The sequence below is a fragment of the Mustela putorius genome, unplaced genomic scaffold (genome assembly GCF_011764305.1).
Source record: "Mustela putorius furo isolate JIRA1106 unplaced genomic scaffold, ASM1176430v1.1 tig00003923_pilon_pilon_pilon, whole genome shotgun sequence".
Lineage (NCBI taxonomy): Eukaryota > Metazoa > Chordata > Mammalia > Carnivora > Mustelidae > Mustela > Mustela putorius.
The window spans coordinates 3,878,063-3,903,149 of record NW_025422068.1 but is presented as its reverse complement, the minus strand read 5'-3'; the positions used below and the strand labels follow the sequence as shown (position 1 = coordinate 3,903,149).

Genomic DNA, 25,087 nt, shown 5'->3' with positions numbered 1-25,087 from the left:
CTCATCTCAGTCTGATTCACTCTCCTCCTTTCAGCTGGCCTTGGATAACATCCAATAACATCTGAGTTTCTTGGAATATTTTATAGTCAGCTCCCAGTGATTGGGCTATAGCTAGCATTTCTCCACCATACTGATTCACCAAGTTGGTATCCATTGGCTCTTGAGTTCAATAATGGGGAGGACACCTGTCATTTGAGCAGTATCCCTAATTCCTGGACATCCATATACCAGGGCACATTAGGGAGCAACAGATCAACAGATGACTAAGAACAAACATTTTCCAAATAGTGGCAACAAGTCACTGATCAGGCCTGCTTTTTCTCCCCACCCAACAAGGAGGGCTGGCCCACTAAATGGGAGGGACCTAGGTCAAACAACTCTGCACATCAAAGGCATAATTCACAGGGTAGTGACTGACAGACCCAATAAGATCCTCTCTCCTACAATGTCTGAATGTGAGACACCAAAAAGAAGGGATATAAGAGATCCACAGACAAGAAGCCAAAGCAATGAGACAATGGAAGTCACTAGTAAAGAGAGGCGATGTGGTAGGGAGTATTAAGAGAGAGCGAGAGTGGGCAGTCGATATCCTTGGAAGGAGAGAGTCCAGTGAACACACTGGAGAGGCAGAGACATACTCTGGCAAAGAGAGGGGACTCGTGTTTCTGTTGTACCCGGACAACGTTCTGTTTCTCTTTGACGTCTTCTTGAGGGACTACTGAAGTGGTTTTTCCTTCTCCATATTTCTTAGATGCTAAGGGCCTCAGGAATGTACCCCCTGCGGTGTAGAAACAATGTGACCATTGCTCACAATATTTGGAAACTTTCTGGAAATGACTTCAAAACCTAAACAAGATTCTCCTGAATGTCCATAAAATTATAAGACATTTCATCTCTGCTAAAAAATTCTTTGAAAACTAGAGAAGAGCAAAAGAGTAATTCAGAGACAAATCTTGGAAAGAAGGTAAAGGATCTAACTGGAGAATCTTTTAAAAAAAAAAAAATTAGATACAATCCTAAAAACATGATTCTGCAAAGGACCACAGAGTAAATATTTTAGGCTTAGGGCCATATGGTTTCTGTCAAAACCGCTCACCTCCGTCATTGTAGTATGAAAGCAGCCATAGACGGTATGTAAATGAATAAACAGCACTGCCTTCCAATGAAACATTATTTATGAATAGCGGAATGTGAATTTCATGTAATTTTCACATGTCACAACATATTATCTTTCTTTTGATTTTTTTTTTTTAACCTTTGAGAAATGTAATAACCATTTTTAGCTCTGGAGACATACCAAGCAGGATGTCCGGCTGGATTTGACGCAGACCGTATTTTGCTGAACCACATTCTAAAGAAAGGAAAGTGTTAACGCATGTACCTGTGTGCACGTGTGAGTGTGCACATATGCAAAGGTGTTAAACGGGGTCTAAAGACAATTCCAAAAGAGTTCCTAGACCTTTAGCAGGAGTGATCTCATTGAAAAAAGTGATCGCTTCCCAAGGTGATTATAGTGAAGTACAAAATTATCACAATACACGACCTCCTTGGGGGCAGAGACTATGCTTTATGCATTTTAGTTTCCTTCGCTTGCCTTACAAATAGTCCACATTCAATTTATTTTTTGTCAATTGAATGCGTTTTAATGAGTTTGTTAAAAGCCATCTCATTACATGATAGCCATCCCTTGAATACTAACTAACAATTTAAAGATTCTTGGGCGATTTAGATCAATACACCTGTAACAGAGTATTAAAATATTATCTGTCATTAACATTTGGCTTATTCGTTGGTAATTCCAATCTGGAAAACTGTAACCTGTCTTTAAAAATGTCTTTTAAAAATAACTGAAAAACTAAAGCCACTCCTGTCTATACCTTACCATGTTATCAAAATTCTAGTTGGCAACAAAAATAGGCTGTTCAAACTTCAAGGCTCCAATCACACTAGGATAGCCCGAGACTTATGAGGGAGTCAAAGTTAGGTTGCTTTTTTACTCAAGAACACCCTTTCTATAGATTCTTAGTGTGACCCTCACTTAAAATCAGAACTATAGATAGCAACACAAACTACGTACAGAATCTCAGTGTTTCAGACTGAGAGGTTCAACAGGAGTAACATAGAAAGAGCAGAAAGTTTTAAGTGTACATTGTTGTTTTTTTTTAAGATTTTATTTATTTATTTGATAGACAGAGATCACAAATAGGCAGAAAGGCAGGCAGAGAGAGAGATGAGGAAGCAAGCTCCCCGCTGAGCAGAGAGCCCAATGCAGGGCTTGATCCCAGGACCCTGGGATCATGACCTGAGCAGAAGGCAGAGGCTTTAACCCACTGAGCCACCCAGGCGCCCCTACTGTATGTTGTTTTTTAAGTTTCAAAAATGATCTCAATTTGTCTTAAGAACTGGAAGGTAAGCTGAACTCGTCTAACTGGTGTCAATACCTCGCACTCTTCTCTCTTCTTCTTCTGTCCCTCCCTCCCTGTCCCCTCCCTGCTCCCCATAAACACACACGTATGCATATACATAATATATATTCTCTCCCCAGGATGGCCAACCTGTTATAACATTTTCTCCAAAAACTTTCTTTCCAATCCAATCTTCCTTCATTAAAGCCCAATTTAGAGAGACCAGACCCCAGGCATGGCCAGGAGTACCTTGATGCCGTAGACAGAATTAAGAGCAAAGACCTCACAAACAGTCCCTCCTGCAGGAGAGGTCCCTCCCTGCTGAGACGCTCTGCGGTGCATGCCCAGAGAGCCCTCCTCACTGAGTGATACACAGCATGGAGGGCAGCCAGGCATGAGGGAGGACCAGTCCTTTGCAAGTCAACCCAGCGTCCAGTTTCAGATGAAACGACACACCAGAAAGAGTGCTCCGTTGGTGTCCCACAAAGCTGTGTGACTACCATACCACCTCCCCCATTTCACTCAGGAACCTCACGTGACACCCCCACACGGAACATCATGGGAAGACCTAAACGACTGCTCCCCCAGCTTTACCACATCGGGGAGGGCCAGGAGCCGTTTACAGTGACAGCAGGCATGGACCATGGCATGGGTCTTTGAACAGGGCAGCCTGCCTGCAGCTCTGCACTCCCAATCCAGTCTCCGTACAGCAGCTGCAGTCAAGTCTTCAAAAGACATCAGACTGTGTCATTCCCCTTGTCAGTATCCCCCAGGGGGCTTTCCATTATGCATGGGATGAAAATCCAGATTTGTCAGCAGGGTCTCTACGGTGATGGGCTCATCCTTCGGCTTGCAACATTGGGCCCCCCTGCCTTCCTGTTTCAGGTTGCTGTGGCCAGTGGGAGGCAGCCTCAGGAACTCTGGAACCTGGAGGTGAACGAAAGGACGGTTTCCCCACAGCTAACTCCCCGCGGGCTCAGTCCTCTCCTCTTCAGCTGCCCCCTCCCCTTGCCCCGCCTCCTCTCACCAGCCCTGGGGTACCACACTTTTCCTTGTTGCTCTTCCGAAACACTGCCCACATCAAAACCCTCTCCAAATAACCCAATTTTAGTGTGCCTTTGGCTTCCTCCTCTGTATGGCCTATACTGCCCTAAAGGAGCTGACCTCTGCCTCCTACTCCAGCTTCATATTAGTGTTTTAATTTTATTTTTCCAGTGTTCCAAGATTCCTTGTTTATGCACCACATCCAGCTTCATATTATTTTACTCACTTTCACCTCCTCTCAAGCCGCTTGGGCTTTCTCTCTGGTTCTTAAATATGCCAAGCCTGTCCCTATCTCTGGACCTCTGTCTTTGCCTAAACTGTCTTTTACCCCCCACTCCTTTACATGGCTGGCTCCCCATCTTTCAGCTGGCAAACATTCCCTCCTCAGCCCTTCCCACACCACCCAATCTCTAGAACACCACGCCGGGATTTTTAAACACCAGAACTATCTAAACATTCCTAAATAAATAAATAAACAAATAAATAAATAAAATGTTCTTGTTTATTTCTTTGCTTATTTAGTTTTCTTTCTGTCTCTACTTGCTCTTCCAGGACAGCGAGGATCTTCTTGTCTCTTGTTCACCCCTTTAAACTATAAACCCAGAACCACTCCTGACATACTCCTGACAGAAATGATGCTGCAAAATCCTTTTCTGTTGAATTAATAAACAGCATCTCATATGTTCAATCTACCATGGGAGAAGGGGAAATTTAACTACACAGGGGTCAAGTTGAAGAAAATCATTAAAGTTACCCTGGAAACTTTCCAGTAGTCTTTCAAGAGTAGCAGATTATTAAATTATCAATGACTTTTTTCAGTCAATAAATACTTCAATCAATAAATGCCAGTCACTGGGAAAACAATAGTAAGCAAGATAGATCTGACCCTTTATGGGGCTTAAAAACATCTGGTAAGAGAGATAACTGGACAAGGAATCAGGGATATAACAATTTCCCTCATGAAGTTTAGGGTAATTTGCTGCACACAGAGAGGATCATGGAGACTCAAAATGCAGAGACTCTTAGACTGAACCAACCCAGAAGACCAGACATTGCTAGTGAGCAGAGTGACAGAGGAAACTAGGTTTTGCAAGCAGTCCATTAACAAATATAGTGAGACAGGTTATCAAGAATGTTCCTACCTGCTCACATACCAACCAGTCCTCACCTGGGCCCTCCACACCTGGGAGCTTCAACTGTACTGGTGACGAGCCTCCTTTCTATATCATCAAACTCTGGTTCATATGTGTGACCTCCAACTCTCTTGTCCGTGTTTTAGAGGGGGAGTCATGTTTTATCTCTCTCCTGGCACATATGATAATACCCAGCAGAAGAAAGGAGACAAAATTACCTCCCTTATCCACCTCCACCCAAAATAATGTTTGAGAACAACAAAAGGTCCATTAAACAGAGCCAATAATACACACAGCCTTTATATCTTATCTAGAAACAATGAGTTGAGTCTGATTATTTAATTCTTTTAAAAAATTATTAGAAATATTATAATACTATATTGCAATAGTCAATATTTACAAATGAGAAATCTAGGATCTAATTTTTCTTTGCAAGATTTTAAGTAGTCTCTACACCCATTATGGGGTTTGAACTCACAACCCAAGATTAAGAGCTTCAGGCTCCACCAACCAAGTGAACTAGGCACCCCTCCAGAATCTACTTTTTAAGTCCAAAAGAAAAGTATTCTTTGCTCTTAATCTGTATGCAGTTCCAGTCAGGGGAGCGAGAGACACGATGACCAAGTTGGTCAAAGCTTGGTGGGTCTTCAAATACCAAAGCTAAAACCTGCCAGTCAGACTGCCTTGGCCACTGAGGCTTATCTGTGACATCACAAGACCACAGTAAGGTGAAAACCACCCAGGTATCCACACTGACTATCCAGCAACAGACGTGAAATCAGAATTGTCGCTCACCTGGCCTCCAGCTTAAGCCTGCTTTCTGCCATTTATACGTGAAACCACTAAAAACCTGCCAGGGTAAACGGCTTGCCAAGATTACACAGGCGTATGAGAGTATGAGGGGAAACAGAGTCACGAGGTTAACCCCGTGACTCTTCTGAAAGAATAGCTCAGTTATTTGGTCCTTGGACAGCTCTGTGGCGTTGGAAAAACCGTGTCTCCTGAGGTAGATTGGCTTAACAGAGCTTCTTCAGGCATGGCTGTCACCTTGTCTGAATGGCATGAGGTGATTCTCGGAAAAGGAAAACAAATGAGGAGTTTTCTGGCTCAGTGCTGAGGAAAGCTGAAACCCATTCAACCCTCTGCTTTTCAGCATTGCTAGTGTATCCTTTTAACAGCGATTGCTTCAACGACCATTGTTGAACTGCATTGAGTCGGGATCAATCCATCGCACAGCTCGGAGCCTACAAATGCATGTTTCAGTGCGTTTCAGAAATGACTCACTAAATCAATCTGGTTTTTTCCCCTCTACAAGGTACAGAGGAGGCAGTCTTTCCCCGAGATGCACCCATAATTTGAACCAAAAAACAGATGCCCCCCTCTTTTACACAGACCACCTCCCCCATTTCACCCCATATCGTCCCTTTATTTCATCAAAAGTCCCCAGAAGAGCAGCAGAAAGGGAAATTCATCTTCGACCCAGGCTACGGCTCTGAGAAGGACCCCTACCCACCACCAATCCTCACTTCAATTCTTGCTGTTGTATCGAAAAGGACACTTGAGGCAAGAACTGGAGGAAGGTGGGGTAGGTGGAAGGCAGGACGGGTGTCATGTTTGCTAGGTGTAGTCCTGAGCATGTTAATGGAATCAGAGGCAAAGCACTCGCAGCCTCCAGCCTGTGTTCCTGCAAGGAAGGGAGACGAGGCCGACTGTGGGGGAGGAGGTTGGCTGGGAGCTGGGTCAGAATGACCCACTCCATGCTTATGGTGCTCTGGTCTATTTTGCATGGAGTTACCAAGGAAGCCGTGAGGCTAAAGCAGCACCCCTGACGTGCACAGAGCTTCCCCCTACACTGGGTTGGGCCAAGTACATGTTAAAAGATCATCTGGAACTCAATCTAAGGCAACCCAGGGACTCTGCCTCGGCCTCCCGGGAGTCAGACAGCAACAGCTGTACTTGGGGAGCAGAACAAGCCATCCGCCGCAGGGGACAAGCAGAAAACAACCGATTGCTCACTTGCTCACCATTCAAACCTCATCTGCACACTCACTCTTCCTGACCTCTTGGAGGAGATCTCTGGAAGTTCCCTCCATTTTTTCAGTTAGACTGAGGCACAGGAAGGGTTTCTTTGGAAAATAAATGCCCCTCAAACATGAAAATCAACACTCCAAACTCCTAATTTCGAGTCCCTTTCCATCTCTACTGTGTTACTGTGCTTGGCCTAGAAACAAATAGAAGGTAGGGTAGGCCCGCTGGACTGGCTCTCGCGTTCCCAGCTTAATGCTCCCAGGCCTCGCTGCTGGGCCCAGAGTCCAGACGCAGGCCCAAAGGAGGAAGGAGGGGAAGGACACAGTCTGAGCATGGCCGTTTTCTCTGGGATCCAACATTTGGCAACATTAACCCAGCTCTTTGTCTCATGAGGCCACTGGAGGGTAACGCGGAGAGCCCCCTTCTGGTGACCTCTAACTGAGGCCCTGGATGTGGGTGATGCTACCTCCACTGGCTGGTCCATTCTGACCATCTCAGCTCCTGGGCCCCCAGCAGACACCACCCCACCCTCCACGGCCCCTGTGCAGACTCTCCTGTGTTGTCACGCCACGTGAGCTCCCTGCCCACATCCTAGTCAGCTCCCCACCACCCCACCATTACAGACTCTTGTGCCCCCCAGGAAAATTCAAGCCTTCTGTCCTGCTACTGAAGGGAGTGGGACGGCTCCCAGCATAGCCTTCTGAGTGTGTCATGCTGCCAGGCACACGGCACTAGCCACCTCCTCAGAAACGGTCAGACGGCTATCCCTTGTGTACCTATACCCTGTTGGCAAACAGATCCCATACTTGAGTCCAGGTGGAGTGAAAAATAGAAATCCGACATACATAACCAACCCCTTCCACTTACCTATGACAGTTCCTGCCTTTGAAAAAGTTCCAGACCATGTTTCAGACCTCATGACCACAGATGTCACAGGGCAGTATTGAGGGCCCAATGGAATCCAATGGGATTTTTCCCCCCGTTTTCTCAACTTTAATTACTAAGGACCATATCTGTGAGCAAAGACATGGGACAGAGAACTTTCATTAATCAGGGTGAGTTCTGGGTCACCCTGCCTTACCTTCTACTTCTTTTTCACTGTCTCTGGCCATCTGTCTGTCTGTCTCTCTCTCTCTCTCTCCACACACATACGCACACACAGGCACACAGAGATGGCTCAAGCAAATTATCACAAACTTCATAGCTTCGAACACCACACATGTATGGTAACGGTTCTGGAGGTCAGAAGCCTATTATCAATTTCACGGGGCCAAAATCTGAGGGTCAGCAAGGTCACACTCCTTCCAGGGGCCCGGGGGGAGAATATGTTTCCAGCCTTTTCTAGCTCCTTTTCTGCCTGCATTTCTTGAGGCAGGTAGGACCGCTTCTTCCTACTTCAAGACCAGAAGCATATCATTCTGCTTCAAGTCATCACATTAACCTCTTCCTCTCCAGTCAAATCTTCCTCTGCTGTGATTCCATTTAGGTCCCACATAGATAATCCAGGCTATCTCCCCATCTCAGGATCCTTGACTTTATGACATCTTTAAAGTCCCTTTTGCCATAGAAGGGCTACAAGGCTGCAAGGACATTCTGTCAAGATTCAGACCTGGATGTCGATGGAGGACATTATCCAGCCTTCCACAGGGAACAGTAGCGTTCAGGGAAAGAAAGTATCCTTTGCCCAGCATCTGTCTCAAAGCTAAGTAAGAGAGACCTTCATGTCACCGAGCAGGTGGAAGACCCTACCAACTGTGTCACCCCACAACCAAGCCCAAACCATGTCCTTTCACTCATTCAACTGTAAGGCTGAAAAGCTACACACTCCCTCTTGCAGCTTCCTGTTCAGCTAGAGATGCCATGGGGCAGAGTTCTCACTGATGAGACCTACCTGGAAATCTCAAATCCCAGTCTCCCTTCATCCTTCTCACCCTGAAAATAGAAAGGGAGAGCAGAAGCTATAGCAGTCACCTCCAAGGGAAAACTCAGAACACTTACAGGGGTGTTGAGATGCATACGGGTTGACTACACTAGTTCCAACCACCAGGGACACCAACAGGTGAGATCACAGCTGTGGGGTCAGTCAGGCTGATGGGGACGTATCTCACGCCCACTTCTCAATGGCTGAGTGACCTGCACTAAATCACTCCCTGTGCCTCATCCTTCCCTCCTGTCATCACGAAGAGGCAATAAGATAGCACAAATACATGCCTGTCCAGCATAAAACCTCGACATATATTGGCTATGGTATCTTCTCTAGCCCAACCTGATTAAAAGGTTGCACCGAATCCTTATTAGGAAGGGAATTCACAATAAATATAATGTAGCTAATTCTGTCAAAACTCACAGTGCAGAAACTACCAGTGCTATGATGCATCCACATCCAAAAGGAACCAGAGTAAAGGGGATCACACCAGTCCTGCCACCAGCTGCTGAAATGGGGGGAAATGAGGATTTCTACTTCCAGCACAGCAACCATGCTGTCTTGCTGCCCACCCACTGTCATACACTGAGCATAGCACCCAGACCTCCACGTGCCATCCAGACCACAGTCAGGGGCCCTCATTTTGCCCCAACCAGAAATTGCACACTCCCAGGAATGGGAAGATAGAGTTCCCAAGAGGCAAGACCAGACCTTAACTTTATTTTTTTTTTTTTTTTAATATTTATTTATTTGGGACAGAGAGCAAGAGCAAGAGCAGAGGGGAACCGCAGAGGAAGGGGGAGAAGCAGGCTACCCCCTGAGCAAGAAGCCTGATGTAGAACTCGATCCCAGGACCCTAAGATCACCACCTGAGCCGAAGACAGACGCTTAACTGACTGAGCCACCAAGGTGCCCCTAACTTCCTTTAAAAACACAGACAAGATGACAATTTGTTTCTTTTTTTTTTTTTTTTTTAAGATTTTAATTATTTATTTATTTGACAGAGAGACACAGCGAGAGAGGGAACACATGCAGGGCGAGTGGGAGAGGGAGAAGCAGGCTTCCTGCAGAGCAGGGAGCCTAATGTAGAGCTCGATCCCAGGACCCTGGGATCATGACCTGAGCCGGAGGCAGACGCTTAATGGCTGAGCCACCCAGGCTCCCCAAGACGACAATTTCTTTAAACACAGGCAAGATGATTGCCTTAAGCATTAAGGGTCCTTAGGAGTGTGTCATTCCAACACTCTATTTATGGGCAACTGAAACAAGCCACAAGGATTCAGGGACATGATTTTCAGGAAGGAATGCGCTTCCAAGGTGGTTCAGTGAAATCTAATTTGGGCCATTATTAGGACATCTCATGACTACCCCCCTTTCGGTGGGACTCACCTGCGGCTCTCAAAGAGTGTTTTGTCCCCTGACACCCTGAACTGAGTCACGCCGATGAAGACCATGAGCATTATAGTTAGTGGGTTGGAGAGAAAAATACCAGCCCTGGGCACTCACTGCAGTGGGTGGAGGGCATGAACTTGGACAGCTGAGGGGACAAGCAGGGCAGAAAGGGAGGTGTGAGCAGGAGCTAGAGTGGAGAAGAGCATGACAAGCGAACCACCTGGAAAAGAGGTTGATCAGACTGGAAGAAACAGGGAGTGTAATGTCAGCACAAAGAAGCTTGGAAAGATTGGGACACAGGAAATCAAGAACTCAATTATAAAAATCTCCCCTGCCCAGAGAATGAAGAAGGCAGTCTAACAGTTGGGACATTTCTCACGTGGCCATTGGGACTGCTGATATTTTTTGTGTCGATCTAAAAGGACGGCCAGGATGGGTGTGACTTCCCGAGGGTACCAGGAAGGCTCCCAGGACTCCAAAACAATACACCGATTTCCCAGGAACAGCAGAGTGCTGTCTCTCTGCAGCTCAGAAAAAAGGCTTTTACATTTTACGTCGCTACCATCCTCTAGAACAATGTAAGCCAAACACTTTCTGTGGTTGGTACCGCAAAACATTCCTTGTTGTTGCTGTTGTTCGAGAAAGCCCACTCAGCGAAGCTCACCTTATCTCCCTCCTGTCGCTGGAAAGGGCAAGAGAACTTCAGGTGGGAGAGTAAAGATGTTGCTACCAGGAAGGGCCCGTGGAGAAGCAGGGTGCACCAGGGCCTTACCTGATTTACGCTCACTAATAGCTTCTAGGAGGACAGAGACAATGGTGAGCACGAATTGCATCGCATGGAATGTTTTGCTTCAAAGGACGCTTTGCCTCATTTTCCTGTTGCCCGTACCTGCTGCAAATGAGAAAGGGCCCAGCTGACAGCTTTCCTTCTGATTTATAGCAAAGGTCACCTAATCCTAAGTCAGCATTTTGCTTAATATGAAGCTGTCCCATCCTCACCACCCCTCTCCCCGTTCCCATTAGGTTTTCTGTGTATCTGGAGCCAGGCATCTGTACCTATGACAAAAGCAATGGAAATGTCCTAGTGATTACCGTTCAAGGGGATCCAAAATTTAGAGGACAGTAGCTCAGGTCATACATCTACGACTTTCATAATTACTTTGGGTATGAATATGATGATAGTATATATATGTCATGCATGTGGCTAGAATATTCATGGACTCACACAGTAAATACTATTTGGATCAATGAGATTTTCATCTAATATTTATGGCATTGCCAAAAAATGAGACCAGATTCTATAACATACAACAATATTAGGAAAATAGAACCCATCTGCCCTTACTTAACTTCTGAATTTTAAAGTATTTTCAAATAATACTGGCTTTAAAACTGCATATAATTATTGTACATAATTACAATGCTTTTTAAAGTATATCCCTTTATCTGTAATTTATATTTCTCTTATTTCTCCTTCCAATGACATCATTTTCAATTACCAGAGACCCCCAAGGATAGAAAATAAGTGTCTCAAAACAACTACCTTCCTTAGAGGCAGAAAAACGAAAAGAAAAAAAAAAAACACTGCCACCAGAGATACCAGAAAATAAATCAACAGCAACAGATATTTACATCTCAATAAAGATGCATCATCAGAAAGCCAAAACATAAATAAAAGCAGAGGAGAAAAACCCTTACATTTGCCCACAAAAAATTTCGCTGATGTGTCCAGAACCTCACAGTCTATAACACTTTCTATATTAAAATAGTATATCTCACCTGCCAAAAGACCAAGGAGAAAGTAGAAGGCTACTGGCGATCTTTGCTATTGTGTGATGGTTTGCCCAACAGCAAAGTTACCAAGGAGTGTGTCCTGTGATTGGGGTGTGGCAGTAGAGGTCTGGCACAGTGGTCTGGCATACCTTTCCATAGAGCTTGGAATGGTCAGGTCAAACCAAGCTTGCCACAAAACCTAAGGAAAACCCCACACTGTCTGCAGCTCAACTCAGTGCTATTATTATTCTTCTTTGGGTCCTGAGGGCTTATTTTCAATTCAAAGGGATATTCTTTAAATTAAATTGAGCCCTCTGGAAAGCCAAATTTCATGAGACAATGTATTCCCAGACAATTCTTCACCCTGTACAAATGTGTTCCTTCTCCTGTTTTCCCTTGATCCAATTCCATCAAACCAATTGAGTTGTACAATTCTATTAAGACCATTATTTGTCTTATATTTGACATATCCACTTGGCTTGTATATTAGCTAACCTGGGGGGGAAGAAACCTTCCCCAAAGGTATTCCGGCCTTTCACGATAAATCATTTCAGATTTCCCTTTGATATCTGCCTGATATTTTGTTGATTTGGACCTCAGAATGTCTTCTGTTTTCTGGGGTTATTTTACTCTTCGTAATAATGCCATTGCCTTGTATCAGAACAAATAAATCTCCACAGATATCTAAAAATAAGTTCAGTTTTAGCATTCACCCTGCTATGCTAATTCCCTAGCACCTGAGAATTTTGGTTCTACTCCAAGAAATGGTCGTCTATCATGTCTAACTTGCTTTTCAGATATTTTCCATGATAAAATACAGGAGTTTACTCCTTTGGCCACGCAGAATCATTGCTTTTACATCAGGTGCCTAGCTGCCACGGTAGGCATCCCGGTCTGCGCCATAGGCCAAGGCGTGCTCTGGTACCACCCTTTCTTAAAAAGAGCAGCCTGAACATGGGGGTGATATTTTGCTGAAATACATCTCTGCCACATTTCCCATCCTGAAAGACACTGCTCTTCAAAAGAGGCTATGGGCACCCCTAAGGATGCCCTGAGGAAGGTGAGGCTGGTTATGTATCCTCAACGTCTCTATGCACGTGTTTCTAACACTGGTTTTCTCAAGACAGGGCGCTGAATCATACTGGTCTTGCCCCTCTCATAATACCTGACTGGTCTTACCTTGGTCCATTTTCCCAAGGGGCCAAACAGGGTAGCTGAAAAGAGAGACAAAATGAATGCTCTTTTAAGCCAAAGCCATCTTAACCAACTCACAATAAATGCATTGTCAATAATAATTTTACTTTTGTGTATACTGTCATAATTTTGCATATTTTGTCATGATCTGTAATAAATGCATGCTTCCAGGGGGTGCCTGGGTGGCAGTGTGGGTTAAAGCCTCTGCCTTTGGCTCAGGTCATGATCCCAGGGTCCTGGGATCAAGCCCTGCACCAGGCTCTCTGCTCAGCAGGGAGCCTGCTTCCCTTCCTCTCTCTCTGCCTGCCTCTCTGCCTACTTGTGATCTCTGTCAAATAAATAAATAAAATCTTAAAAAAAAAAAAGTTCTAAAAATAAATAAATACTTCCTGATCCACTGTGTAGGAATAATTATAATGATAAGTGGATCTAGAAGAAAAATATTCACACTTTAAAGGCTTAGGTGGTAAGAAAATTTTAAAATTTAAATGTACATAGTTATTTGGGGCTAGAAAAGTAGGGTGAGGTGACTTTCAAACATAGCAATACATTATGTCAGAACACATTTCTGTGAAGGAAGACCAATAGAAAGTCAATTGTTAACAAAGAAAGAAATGATGCAAGATTTCCTACTGTTACAGAAAAGATTCTTCATGAATTTTTTTTTAAAAGATTATAGTGGGAATCAAATTACTATGGAATTCATATATGTTGGATACATTTAAAAGAGTCATCTAAAAGTTTAAGGTATCAGTATTTACCAAATAATGGAAATTACATCCTTTGGAATGTTTAAATATACAATGAAAAATTTTAAGTGACAACATGAAAGTGCAAAAGGCAGGACTTAATCTGAAGAATATTATCACATAGTATCTAGGTATGTGAGAGAGAGAAAGAGGAAAGGCTTGCAAGCATCGATCTCTGACACCCACCTATGAGTTGATATATGGTGGCCTTTTAGTTTGGAAAGATTAAATAATTTTGCATTGGCATCTCTGTTATGTCAAACGAGCCAATACAAATAATTTGACATGGCCACCTTTAGTCAAGTTCCACCAACTACAGCTAATCCAATGTAACACAATTCCCTGTTAGCTTGGACCCCCGTAGTTTTGGCAACACCAATGAGGGGTACCATACTAAAAGAATAGTGAGCAGGACAAGGCAAGTGAGCAAAGCCAAAGGAAACAACAAACTTACAAAGGAGACATGTGGCTATAAACTTCTAGATGAAGCGTCATTTAAAGACGTCAAGATAGAGTATTTGCTGCAGAGCATGGCTGAATGCAGTAGTCTTTGCTTATTTCTGAAAATTTTGGCTTAGCTCTCAGACCCTCATGGTAGAAACCTGAATATGTCAAGTAAACTGAGCCCCACTGCCAATTTTCCATGCCACCTCAGACTCCTTTGGATGAACACACGACTCTTATCCTCTCTCACCCCTCTTTCTTCTTTTCTCCCTGAGGGCAATCTATGATCTGTGGAAGATCTGCGGACATCGGGAGGAAAGGGGCAACATGTCTATGAAAATTGTCTGTCCGTGCTGGCCTCCGCTAAGACGTAATCTGCCTCATGAGGGTCCCAATATTCCATACTGGCATCCAGTATGAAGTCTGCCACCCTGCAAGCCTCAGGTGGCCAGGACCTGAGTCCTTCTCAGCCTAAGACAGCATCAGGCAAACAAACGTCTGTCATATATCATCAGGGAAATTCCATATTCCATACATGGCTGAGATTCATCGAGACACGCATATGAAATGGGGATTATATCAGACATTCCTTTAATTTCAATAAATCAAAGGCTTAATATGTACAAAATGTCTACTAGCTGTTCCCAAATAAACTGGACTCACCCAAAAACATCTGTAAATTTTAAATAACACCAAACCGTATACTCTAACATCACAGTGAATGTGAACTCCATGGGAACACCCCTTTCGAAGCTCCGTATCCAATTCTAAGATTGCCTACCCTACCTTTCCCATTCCTTCCCATCAAAATCACAATCCACAGTTTCACTCCCTTACGCAGCATCATGAAGGCCCCCGGTGCTTCCCCTAAATATCCCTGAGTAGCCTACTGTGTTCTCCCCATGGGTCTGTGGTCTAACAAAATAATATAACTTTGGGTTTTTCTCTCCTCATCTTCATCTGGTCTCACCCAAGGTTAAATGCTTAAAACAAAGATGGCATTAGTTTTTCCAGGGCCCTGAGGCTGTGAGGTGCATCACCTAAAGAAAACATTCTATTAGAAAACAGAAACTGGGGAATGCCTGGGTGACTCAGTAGGTTAAGTTTCTGCCTTTGGCTCAGGTCATAATCTCAGGGTCCTGGGATCTAGTCCCGCATCGGGCTCCCTGCTCAGCGGGGAGCCTGCTTCTCCCTCTCTCCCTCTCTCTCTCTTTCTTTGCCTGCCTCTCTGCCTACTTGTGATCTCTCTCTCTCTGTCAAATAAAAAAAAGGAAAGGAAAGGAAACAAATTGGGGAGGGGAGGATGACTGCTAAGCTGCCAAACAGCATCCAGTCCAAGTAGAAGGAACTGAGGCAGAGACCAATTTCCCATTCCTTACAATGCTGTTAAGCAGACGAAACAAAAGCCTGTGGGCTAAAATTAAACAGTGAAAAGAAACAGGTAAATTAAGCAAATTGGTCGTTCACTGAATTGTCTTTCAGCAAATTAACCTAGAATGGACATAATTGGCAATAAAGAAGGAATGGAATTTAACAAAGATTTAGTAATTGTCCCTGAGGGATGACCTGGCAATTGCAAATGTTGCATGTCATCACAAACAAGCCTTTTAAAGATGACTTTTAAAGCTATGCAAGGAGTGGCTAGAGTGTGGCAATCAGAAATACACAGTCAAGGGACAAATGGGGGAGGGGGACTGTCCTAATGTTACACAAACGGGTTCTAGTGGCTCGGGATAAATTTCCAGTGACAGCACTATGCATGATTCAGAAAGTGTTGTAGTATCTCCAACAACTTAGACAGAAGTAAAGGTGACAGGCCTCACAATACTGCACCAGAGAATTTAAAAAGTGGCTTTGGCGATGATGAAGACAGGATCTCAAAGAGGAGTATGAAGACCACAGACACAGTTAAAGGAGGAGAAAGCATGTCTCTCCATTCACACTGTTTCACCTAATAGGATTGGGAACATGTGGTTTATGCCAACATTAAGTATCATAACCAGGCTCTTGACTGTTTCAACTCTGCCTCTTCAGGTTTGTTTATTCTTGTTTGGGGGAAAAAAAATAGATCATCTCATTGAGAAAACAGAAGATCGGGTTCTCTTTACAGACGACGTCTGCAGCACGTGGTGAGTGGGAAGGGACCTCCCTCATAGAAGCCGGAATGACAGAGCGTACGACGTGACCTGGAGAGCCAGCCCTGGCACAGTGGCCGCTCACGTGGCTGGCAAGAGGAAAGTGAGTGAAGGGAGAGGAAAGGATGCTCCAGGTAACAGTCTGAAGCAGGTAGAGTCCTCCTCCAGGAGAAAGAGGCACAGCACCGGGGAGCTGGAAGGAAGTGGCTGGAGCAGACAGAGGGAAGAACGAGGTGAGACGGGAGTGTCCGTGAAAGGACAGACAGCCAGAGCCAAGATACTAATCTTTCTGCTTTCGTCTAAGAACGAAACGAAGACAATAAGGAAGCGACTGACTTGCAGGAGAGGGAACTATAAGAGATGGTGGCATCTTAGTAGACAAGAGCCAGAGCCCAAGCCACTCAAGGAAATGCACTGACAAAAGGGAGGGAGTCCGAAAGATGCCTCCTAGTTTCCCTATCACCAGGATGCTGGTACACTTCCCAGAAAAGGCAACAGTGGAAGAGAACCAGCACTGGGTAGAAAAACACAAGAGAGGACAGAGCATAAAGAAGTGGAGTGAGGCTTCCTTCCGCTGCCCCTTTCCTTCAGTGGCAACATGGATAATACCACACTAATGTCCTGTATGTTACAGGCATGGAAACTTCCATGTTCCAGGTGCTGTGTCAACAAAGGAAAATTCCAAAATACATTTTAGAATCACCTAATTTGTTCCATGGGATGTGGAGTTTACAACAATGGGCACCTGACCTTGGTGGGAAGAAAGGAGGTACTTCGGATGTATGGAAGGAAGCCCCATGAGTCACCACCACGGGATGGTGCTCTGCTGGACACCACTGGGTCTGGAGGCTGATCCTGGGATCCTGAATCCAGGGAGGGGTCCTAGAAAGATTAAAACCATGACCGCTCATCAGAGAGGACCTCCTCCTATTGGACTCCAAAAGTCACTGTCTTTTTTTTTTTTTTTTTCAGAAGAGAACCTGCTTCTGATACAGAAACCTGGTGCACAAAAAGAGAGGGCTCCTGTTTGTTACCTGTTCTGATGGCCTCACCATCAGTGTGGGTCAGTATTTCTCCTCCAGTAAGAATACTATTTGATGGACCCTTGGGGACAGATGGATAATGTCTCTGTCTACACCACTGAAACTGATGAAGTTCTAGAACCTAGGTGAGGTTTGGTGGGCTGAGGTCCGGAGCCGAAGACCAAGAAAGAATTCTTGAGACATCTTTGGTGCAAAAATGGTGGTTTATTAAAGCACGGGGACAGGACCCGTGGGCAGGAAGAGCTGCGGCCCAGGGTTGTGAGGGATGGCAGGTTATGTACCCTGCGGTTGGGGGAAGGTGAGGGGAAGGGAGGTGTCAGTGGAGTTTTCATATGCTAAAGAGAGCCTACAAGGTGCCAGGATGTTCCAGGCCTGCCAGAGGCCTTGCCCTTGCTGCTGGATCAATGTTGTCTTTAGACCAGCCATTAACACTAAGATAGTTGGGAGACTTTTTGGTGGGGTGTCACAATCCTGCTATCAATCGTCTTTGTTAGTGAGATTTAGAACATTTGTAAGCCAAGGGAGACTCCTGTCTAGCAGGATTGTGAGCTCTGCAAGTTAACTATTTGCTTATTGTTCATGGCAGTCAGGGCTGCCTGAGGGATGCTACACTTATGGAGGGGAGCGGGTGAAGAGGGGGTGCAAGGCACCAACTTTTGCTTTGTCCTCAGCCAGCCTCCTGCTCCCTCATCAAAACCACTTGGTGGTGAGCCAGCAATAACACCAACGACCAGCACCCACTCCGAACCCCACACTATATCATACAGATGCTGAGCAGATAACTCCCAATACTGAAGAGCAGGAGGACGGGATTAAACACCTTTTCTTATGGAAGGATGAAGGGAGAAAGGGCCTCTCCGACACATTCAGCAACCAGGGAGTTAAGTGTTCTGGGCCATCTTCCCTACCGTGCAGGTAGTGACAGAGTCAAGGAGGTCACCATGGATACATCTGGCTGCATCTGCCTGAATTATTTGTATTGAACAGATTGCTACAGGCTGTTTTTTTTTTTTCTTCTGGTCTCATTATGTGTGTGTAATGCCAATTAAATAACAGGAATGAAAATTAAAAAGGAAAATACCTGCCCCTGCTGGGTTTAATCTCATTAGAGCAAAGTCAAATGATTAGTCCTAAAAAGGGATCCAACAGGCAGCAAAGACCACATTAAAGTCGCAAGTGTCTTCTGCATCACGAGAAAAATAAATCAGAATTGCTCACTCTGTGAAAGACGCCAGAGCCATTCCTATAATAAGATTGTGTTAGGGCTTCGGCAGTATTGTGTCCCCTCCTAAGCAAATAGCAGGGAGACTGCCAGGACACGTCCCTAGCTTCGAATCTGTAACATAAAATTACCACAATGGGCATTTTAAGGACAGGTGTCACGTCTCCCTGGGTTGATTGTGAACCCCAAAAGATGCTTACTTTACAGTGCTCGTGGCTTATATAATCTTCATGCATCCAACATTTTTTCCCTAATTAACCAAACCAGCCATCTATAAATTTGCCAGCAGCGCTGGGTAGCTCTCTGGGGAAGAGAAAAAAAAAAAAAAGAAGTGTAAAATGCAAGGGTCTGTCCAATTTAAGTCTCAGAGTGCATTTAAAATGAAGGGTTGGAGCAGCTGGGAAGTACACCAGCAGACTGCTGGTGCTCAGTTAAGCCTCAGGTAGAATACCAAATTTTCCCTTCCTTCAGAAAGTTTGAGAAATGTCAGCTACAGCTGTTTTGAATCAAGATGATTCAAGCAGAAGAGCTGGAATAGAAGACTATGCAAAAAATGGCCAAGCCCGGAGTGTTTTCTCCAGTGACACGCTGACATGAAGCTTTACTTTCAAAGTGCTCATACATTTTACCCCACTTCCCTCTCACCCTGAGAAGTTGAGAAAATGGGAATTGTGCCAATATTTCAGGTGGAGAAAGGAGACACAGATACAGACCCCAGACATATTGATCACCTTTCGTGTATGGCCCCATCGGGCCTGCCAGTCCAAGGAGGCCAGCAAACATGCACAGCACGTGCCAACACCTTTCTGGAAAAAAATTTCACCTGGGATGAGACCTGAGCACCCTGCCGTTGCAGGATGCTCAAAATGAATTACTTTCCTACCAAGGACAGAGAAAACTGGACGTTTTCCCAGTCCCTGACCAGTGAAAAGTAATCTTCCTGATCCAAGAACCTTTAACAGGGGTCCAAAGTTAGGCCTCTGGCGTTCTCTGAATCCCCATAATTGTTATGCAAAAGTGTGGAGTGTGTGTTTGTGCATGCACGCGTGCACACGTGTGAAAAATCATAAGGATAACTTTCATCAGATTCTCTACCTCTATGACTTGTGAAAGGCTACGAATCCTTATCTGTATAGATGAAGGGAAGCCCAAAGTAAGTACTTTGATGAGGCTGAAAAACAATCAGAACTATCTGCCTCAGTACAGAATTAGGAAGAGTGAAGACAGAAGAGCCCTGGATGAGACACCAAGATTCTACTCATAAAAAGTGGAACAGGGTCAACTCTTAAAAGCAGTGGAAACCCCAGGAGGCAAGACACTCTCAAGGGGAGGCAGTGCTCTCCAAAGGGAAGATCAAAGTGTTTTGGACTTAGCCAGATGTAGATTTGCCAACATCAACCATGTGACCTTGGCCAAGGTATTCGACATCACTTAGGTTCAGTTTCCTCCTCCTTGAAATAACAAAAATACAAAAATAACCAGTCCAATCTCTCAGCATTGTTTCAAGGATTCAGTGAGACGATACAGGTCAAGTTCCTGGCAAAAAGAGATCCTCAATAAATGCTAGTTCACTTCCCCCTCCCCTGTTTGGGCAGCTTGATAAAGGGTAACAAGAGCAGGAAGGAAGGGAGGGAGGGAGGGGAGAGAGGAAGAAAGAAAGAGCTGACCCCGCCCTGACCTAGAAAAATTACAAGGAATCAAAAGAAGAGGGTCAAGATGTAGTTGGACATAAGAAGAGAGAAAAGGCACCCAGGGACTATACAGAATGAACCAAGCATGAACAGGGCCTCAGATACCCTTGGACCAACCCCGAGACATGGGAAGTTAGACTCACATCCAAACCCTGGGATTCCCAGTCCAGTACTCTTCCTTTTACTTCTCTCTAAATCCTGCTCCCATATATCCTAATTGTTTCATTATTCGTGTTCTGTGCCTCTCCACTTAACTGTATGACTAAACACAGTTAGCAATTAAATGAGTAGATCTAGTCACAGTAAACAACAAAAGGCAATGCATAGGTATAAAATAATATCCATATCACAAACCAACTGTCAGAGCCACAAAGAGACTATCAACACCTGTAAATAATGTCACGTGGATGGTGGTCCTCCATTATCAGGAGAGGACTCCATGCTGAAAAGACACTTGAAAGGTACACTTCCTCCTTGACACAACTATGGTGCCTGGTCTCTGGGCCCTGAATTCCCTAGGACAGTTCTGATTTTAAATTTTATGATGTGGCCAGTCTCTTGATTCCTTGCCAGAGGAGTGGAAACTAGGTCCTTGACACTGGGCTTCCCAGCAATTACAGACCAAGAAGCTGCCCCTGGGTGGGTCAGATGATGAGGAAAATCTTCCTTTGACCAGGAGAAAAGAGATGGGGGAAAGCAAGACCAGGAGACCTGTCTTCATGGCTTCTAAAGAGCCTAAAGTAGAGTCAGCACTGAGATACATACATACAGCACTGAGATACAAACTGAACCTAAGTGATGTGGATAAAAGAACATGTCCCCACACACTGTGAAATTATTTTTCTTTGTCAAGATAACTGTCCCATGATGCAGTCACTTATAAACTTAAAAATAATAATAAAATAAAAAAGATACCTTCTTCTTCTTTCTTCCTTCTTCTTTCCATATCCCGACAGTGATTTGCTTTAACCCAATCAGGCTGGCATACTTTGACTTCATCTGCACGTCTCTTTAAATATTTCTTCCTTGAAAATAATCGAATTGGCCCATCAGTAGACTAATGGACAAACTGTGTTTTAGGATGGATGGTAGATGATTGGATAGATAGATAGGGAGATAGAAATAGATCCAGTCAACATTCACAGTTCTAGCTTATTCAGAGGAACAACAAAACCAATAACTAAAGTGCCTAGCTTAATTAGAAACAGCATAAGAGTTACTCACATTCTTCTCCAAATATATATACAGATAGATCCTTACCTCTCCCAGCTCCTACAAATGCACAAAGGCATACACATGCCTACCTTGGAATTAAAGTGACCTCGAGGCAGCTAATGTGAGTAACACTTTATTTCTCTGTTGTTGGAGAATAAAGACAGCAGAAGGACAGAGCCTAAGAAGGTTTACATTGACCAGAGAAGGAATCCAAAAGCACAGGATTCCCCGAGAACTGGGGTGGAGACAGAGAAAAGAATGGTGGGCTGACAGAAACCACAAACCAAGAGGCAAAGGACAGAGGGCAGTCCTGTCCCCATACAGCCTCTAAGAATAATGGGATGCGGGCACCATGTTTCTTTCAACTTTCTCGGGTTGCCCTAGTCTTGGTACTCTGATACACTGGGTTAGATATTTTCTACCGGGTGAGGCCGAGAGAAAGCCACTGTTATACATTCTGTTTCGTTGTGTTTTTCCACACAATACTTAGAAACTTTCCATTGGATCTATTCTGGTGCCTGACATGGGGAAAATCTGACATATGATGCTTTCTGATTTGGAAACAGATCTTCTGAAAGCAGATGAGCATTTTCTCCCTTGCACAGAGCAGGTGCTAAGGAAATACTGACAGGCCTGGTGGGACAGGAGGTTGCTTTTGTCCCCCAGTCCTCCAACATCAGTGCAACTACTGTCTATGCAAAGCCAAAGAGGATCCCTTAGACCCCACAGGAGAATTTTCAACAAATTCCCCCCTCGGCAAACCCACCACAGATTCCAACAAGAAAAGGATTGTGTCACATTTGGTGGCAGAGAACAATGAAGTCTCTGTACACAACGGTAAATTGGCCTGCCAGGAAATGCCAAAGCACTGGAGAACTGAAGCCCCTCATCAACACTTCGATTTCTTTCTGGAAATAGGGGATAAATTTATCCAACGTGCAGCATTTGGGAAAGCAGCAGAGGTCTTGGGCATCAGCCTAGGGCCTCACATATGGAATCTTCACCATTTCTTTGGCCACTACACACGTTTCTGGGGTTACTAAGCCGAGCAGCCACTGACAGACCCGAAGCCTGGTGGTCCCTGGCACAACAGAACAGCGGATGGCTAGGCTCGGTGCTAATGACAACCACAACCACAGCACTTCTTAAACTATTTTTATTCTATTTGAGTATAGTTGATCCACAATGCTACATTAGTTTCAAGTTCGACTACATGGTACTTTCAGAGCACTTGCTGGAAGGCAGGAATGCTGAGGACTATTTCCTACATGTGCTAAACACATACCAGATCTACAACTGATCTATGAACAGGTCTATGTGATCACGTAGTTCACATAACAGATCTAAGTTATTATTAACTTACTGAATTCTCACAAAACCCTTATGAGATAGACCTCCTACGGCACAGAGAGGTTAACTAACTTGGCAAGAATCACACAGCTAATGAGTGTCAAAGCTATGATTCGAACCCAATCCAGCAGTCTGATTCCAGAGGTATGCTTTGAACTACCATCTTATTTTGGGATCATTTGTTAATACCAAACTTGCATGTAGACTCTATTTCACATCCTATTTATTCGTCTAAAGCAATTCTTTCAGAGGATAAACTGTGAGTAACTTAAAAAAAAAAAAAAAACTGCTTTAAAAAAAATTATTTCCTAGTCCTGTTTATTCTTCCCAGGAGCACCATCTTCCAGAAGGGGAACATTGGAAATAACCATACATCACAAACCTGAAGCCATCAGGCCTCAGAATGTAACAGTATTAAACCATCTCAAGGTGGGTTAGTACTCAAACATTAAATGTTTCATTACTGGCAACTTTAGTTTCTACATAACCTTCTTTGGAGCAAAGATGAACATTTTTTTCCCCTGGATGTATAAAGTATTATGTTTAACATGAGTCGAATACAGCCCCATTTTTCCTACATTTCTTTCATCTGCAACAATGATCTTGAAATATAAAATGCATGTGCTCACTAGGGAACTGCAGAAAATTAATTCCCAGCAAATTTTGTCAATGACTGTCACTCAATTTCCCCCTTAAAGAATTGCTCTGCTGTTGCACAGACACATCATTAAGCATTGCTGTGAAAGGAGATAGATAACACATTCCTATTTTGCAGGACTCAAGTCTAAGGGGAAATCAGATCTTGCTTAGTATTGTCATAGTTGCATAATTGCCCTTAAAATCCAGCTGTGAGTCGTGTTCCTACACGCAGTTACATGTGACCCAAGTCTTTTCTGAGCTGAGTACATGAATACTCTTTCTCCTCTGGCTCATTTGCGTGACAGCTGCTCACAGGCTCGCCACTGGTCCACTTTGACTCATCAGCTCCACAGACAGCTCTATGTCTCTGATCAGACTAAATTGCTCCTAGATAGAGTCTCCTTGAGGGCAGGAAACCTAGAGTTTATTTTATATACCTCACGATGTTAGTATGTAAATACTATGCACTCAGTAAATAATCATCAAATGAGTAAATTGCTTAACTGCACTAACAATGCATGTTTTAATGCACTGCTCTCATTTTCTTGTCTGGTGGTATTTTGCTAAACATAAGACAAAGTACACAAAGTGTCTCATTTCAGCCTGCCGTATGACAGTTGTTAAAAATATTATCAGGAGCAGATGAGAGGAGATACTCCTCTGGTTATATAATTGTTTTATAATGATGACTCTGAGTTCCCTGACCCAGTATTTCTGGCTTTGGGCCTCAAGATGAGAGTTCAACATCCATGCAGTTCAAACTCTCCCAGATTGACCAGGCAAGAACAAAAAGTCACAAGGGAAGTAAAGCCTCAGCTTTGAGTGACAGCCTTGGCTACTAACATCAGGAAAAAATTTGACTGCAAAGGTTTCAAGGTACCCAAGAGAGAGGGGGGGGGGGGGTAGACGGGACACTGAAAGAGGGAAGGGCCTTTGGAATAGAAAGGCACTTGGCACCTAAGGAACGGATGGACTTGGACATTTTGCACCTTCACTATTTGTTCGGGTAAAACACAGAGAATTCTGTAGTCTCATCAGCAAATCCAGAGTTGCTAAACATCACTAAGAACACATTAAACTGTTGAGCTGTTTCATTAAAAATAATGGATTGCATTCAATAATAGAAAACGGGAGGGATTTTGATTTAATCAGAAAGGACTGTTGTCATGGCTCTCACCCAATTGTTAATTGATTGCCTGTAAACAAAGTCCAGAATTACCATCATTATCCCAAACACCTACTCGATCAGAACTACAAACCCAAATACAACTTGGTCAGTAAAATCTGCATATGCACAGAAGATCCACTTGGGGAGTTGAGCCTCAAAATGTGTATTCTAAAACTTAAACCCCACACACATTTTCTGGGCAATCAGATCTCACACATCCCACAAATTACTAGGGAGCATTCTCTACCTTTCCCAGAATTCACGGTGGAATGAAAGCAGAAGGGAAAACTGACTGTAAACTTTTGCTTCAAACCCTACTCCACCCAAGAGAAGTACCAGGTCTATTCACAAAATACAAAAGGGTGTGGTTTGGTATTATGTCATAATGAGTTTTTTTTACTGGGCAAGCTGCAAAACATCTGGACTTCCCTGTAATTCTTGCCAACGACATGCACATCATTTGGAGACCCTGATACAAGGGTATCTGCCTTAATGAACAGGAAAAGGCTCATAGAGTGTGAGAGCCACCTTTCCATAC

At 44.1% G+C, this 25,087-nt stretch overlaps 1 long non-coding RNA gene across 1 annotated transcript; it reads left to right on the top strand.

Annotated features, from left to right (window-relative positions):
• Positions 1 to 16,943: 16,943 nt before the first annotated feature.
• LOC101676724 lies at positions 16,944 to 18,447 on the top strand. Its single transcript, XR_001180603.2, has 3 exons — positions 16,944 to 16,990; positions 17,194 to 17,284; positions 17,936 to 18,447. It is a non-coding gene; the product is annotated as an uncharacterized LOC101676724 (long non-coding RNA).
• The last annotated feature ends 6,640 nt before the right edge of the window (positions 18,448 to 25,087 follow it).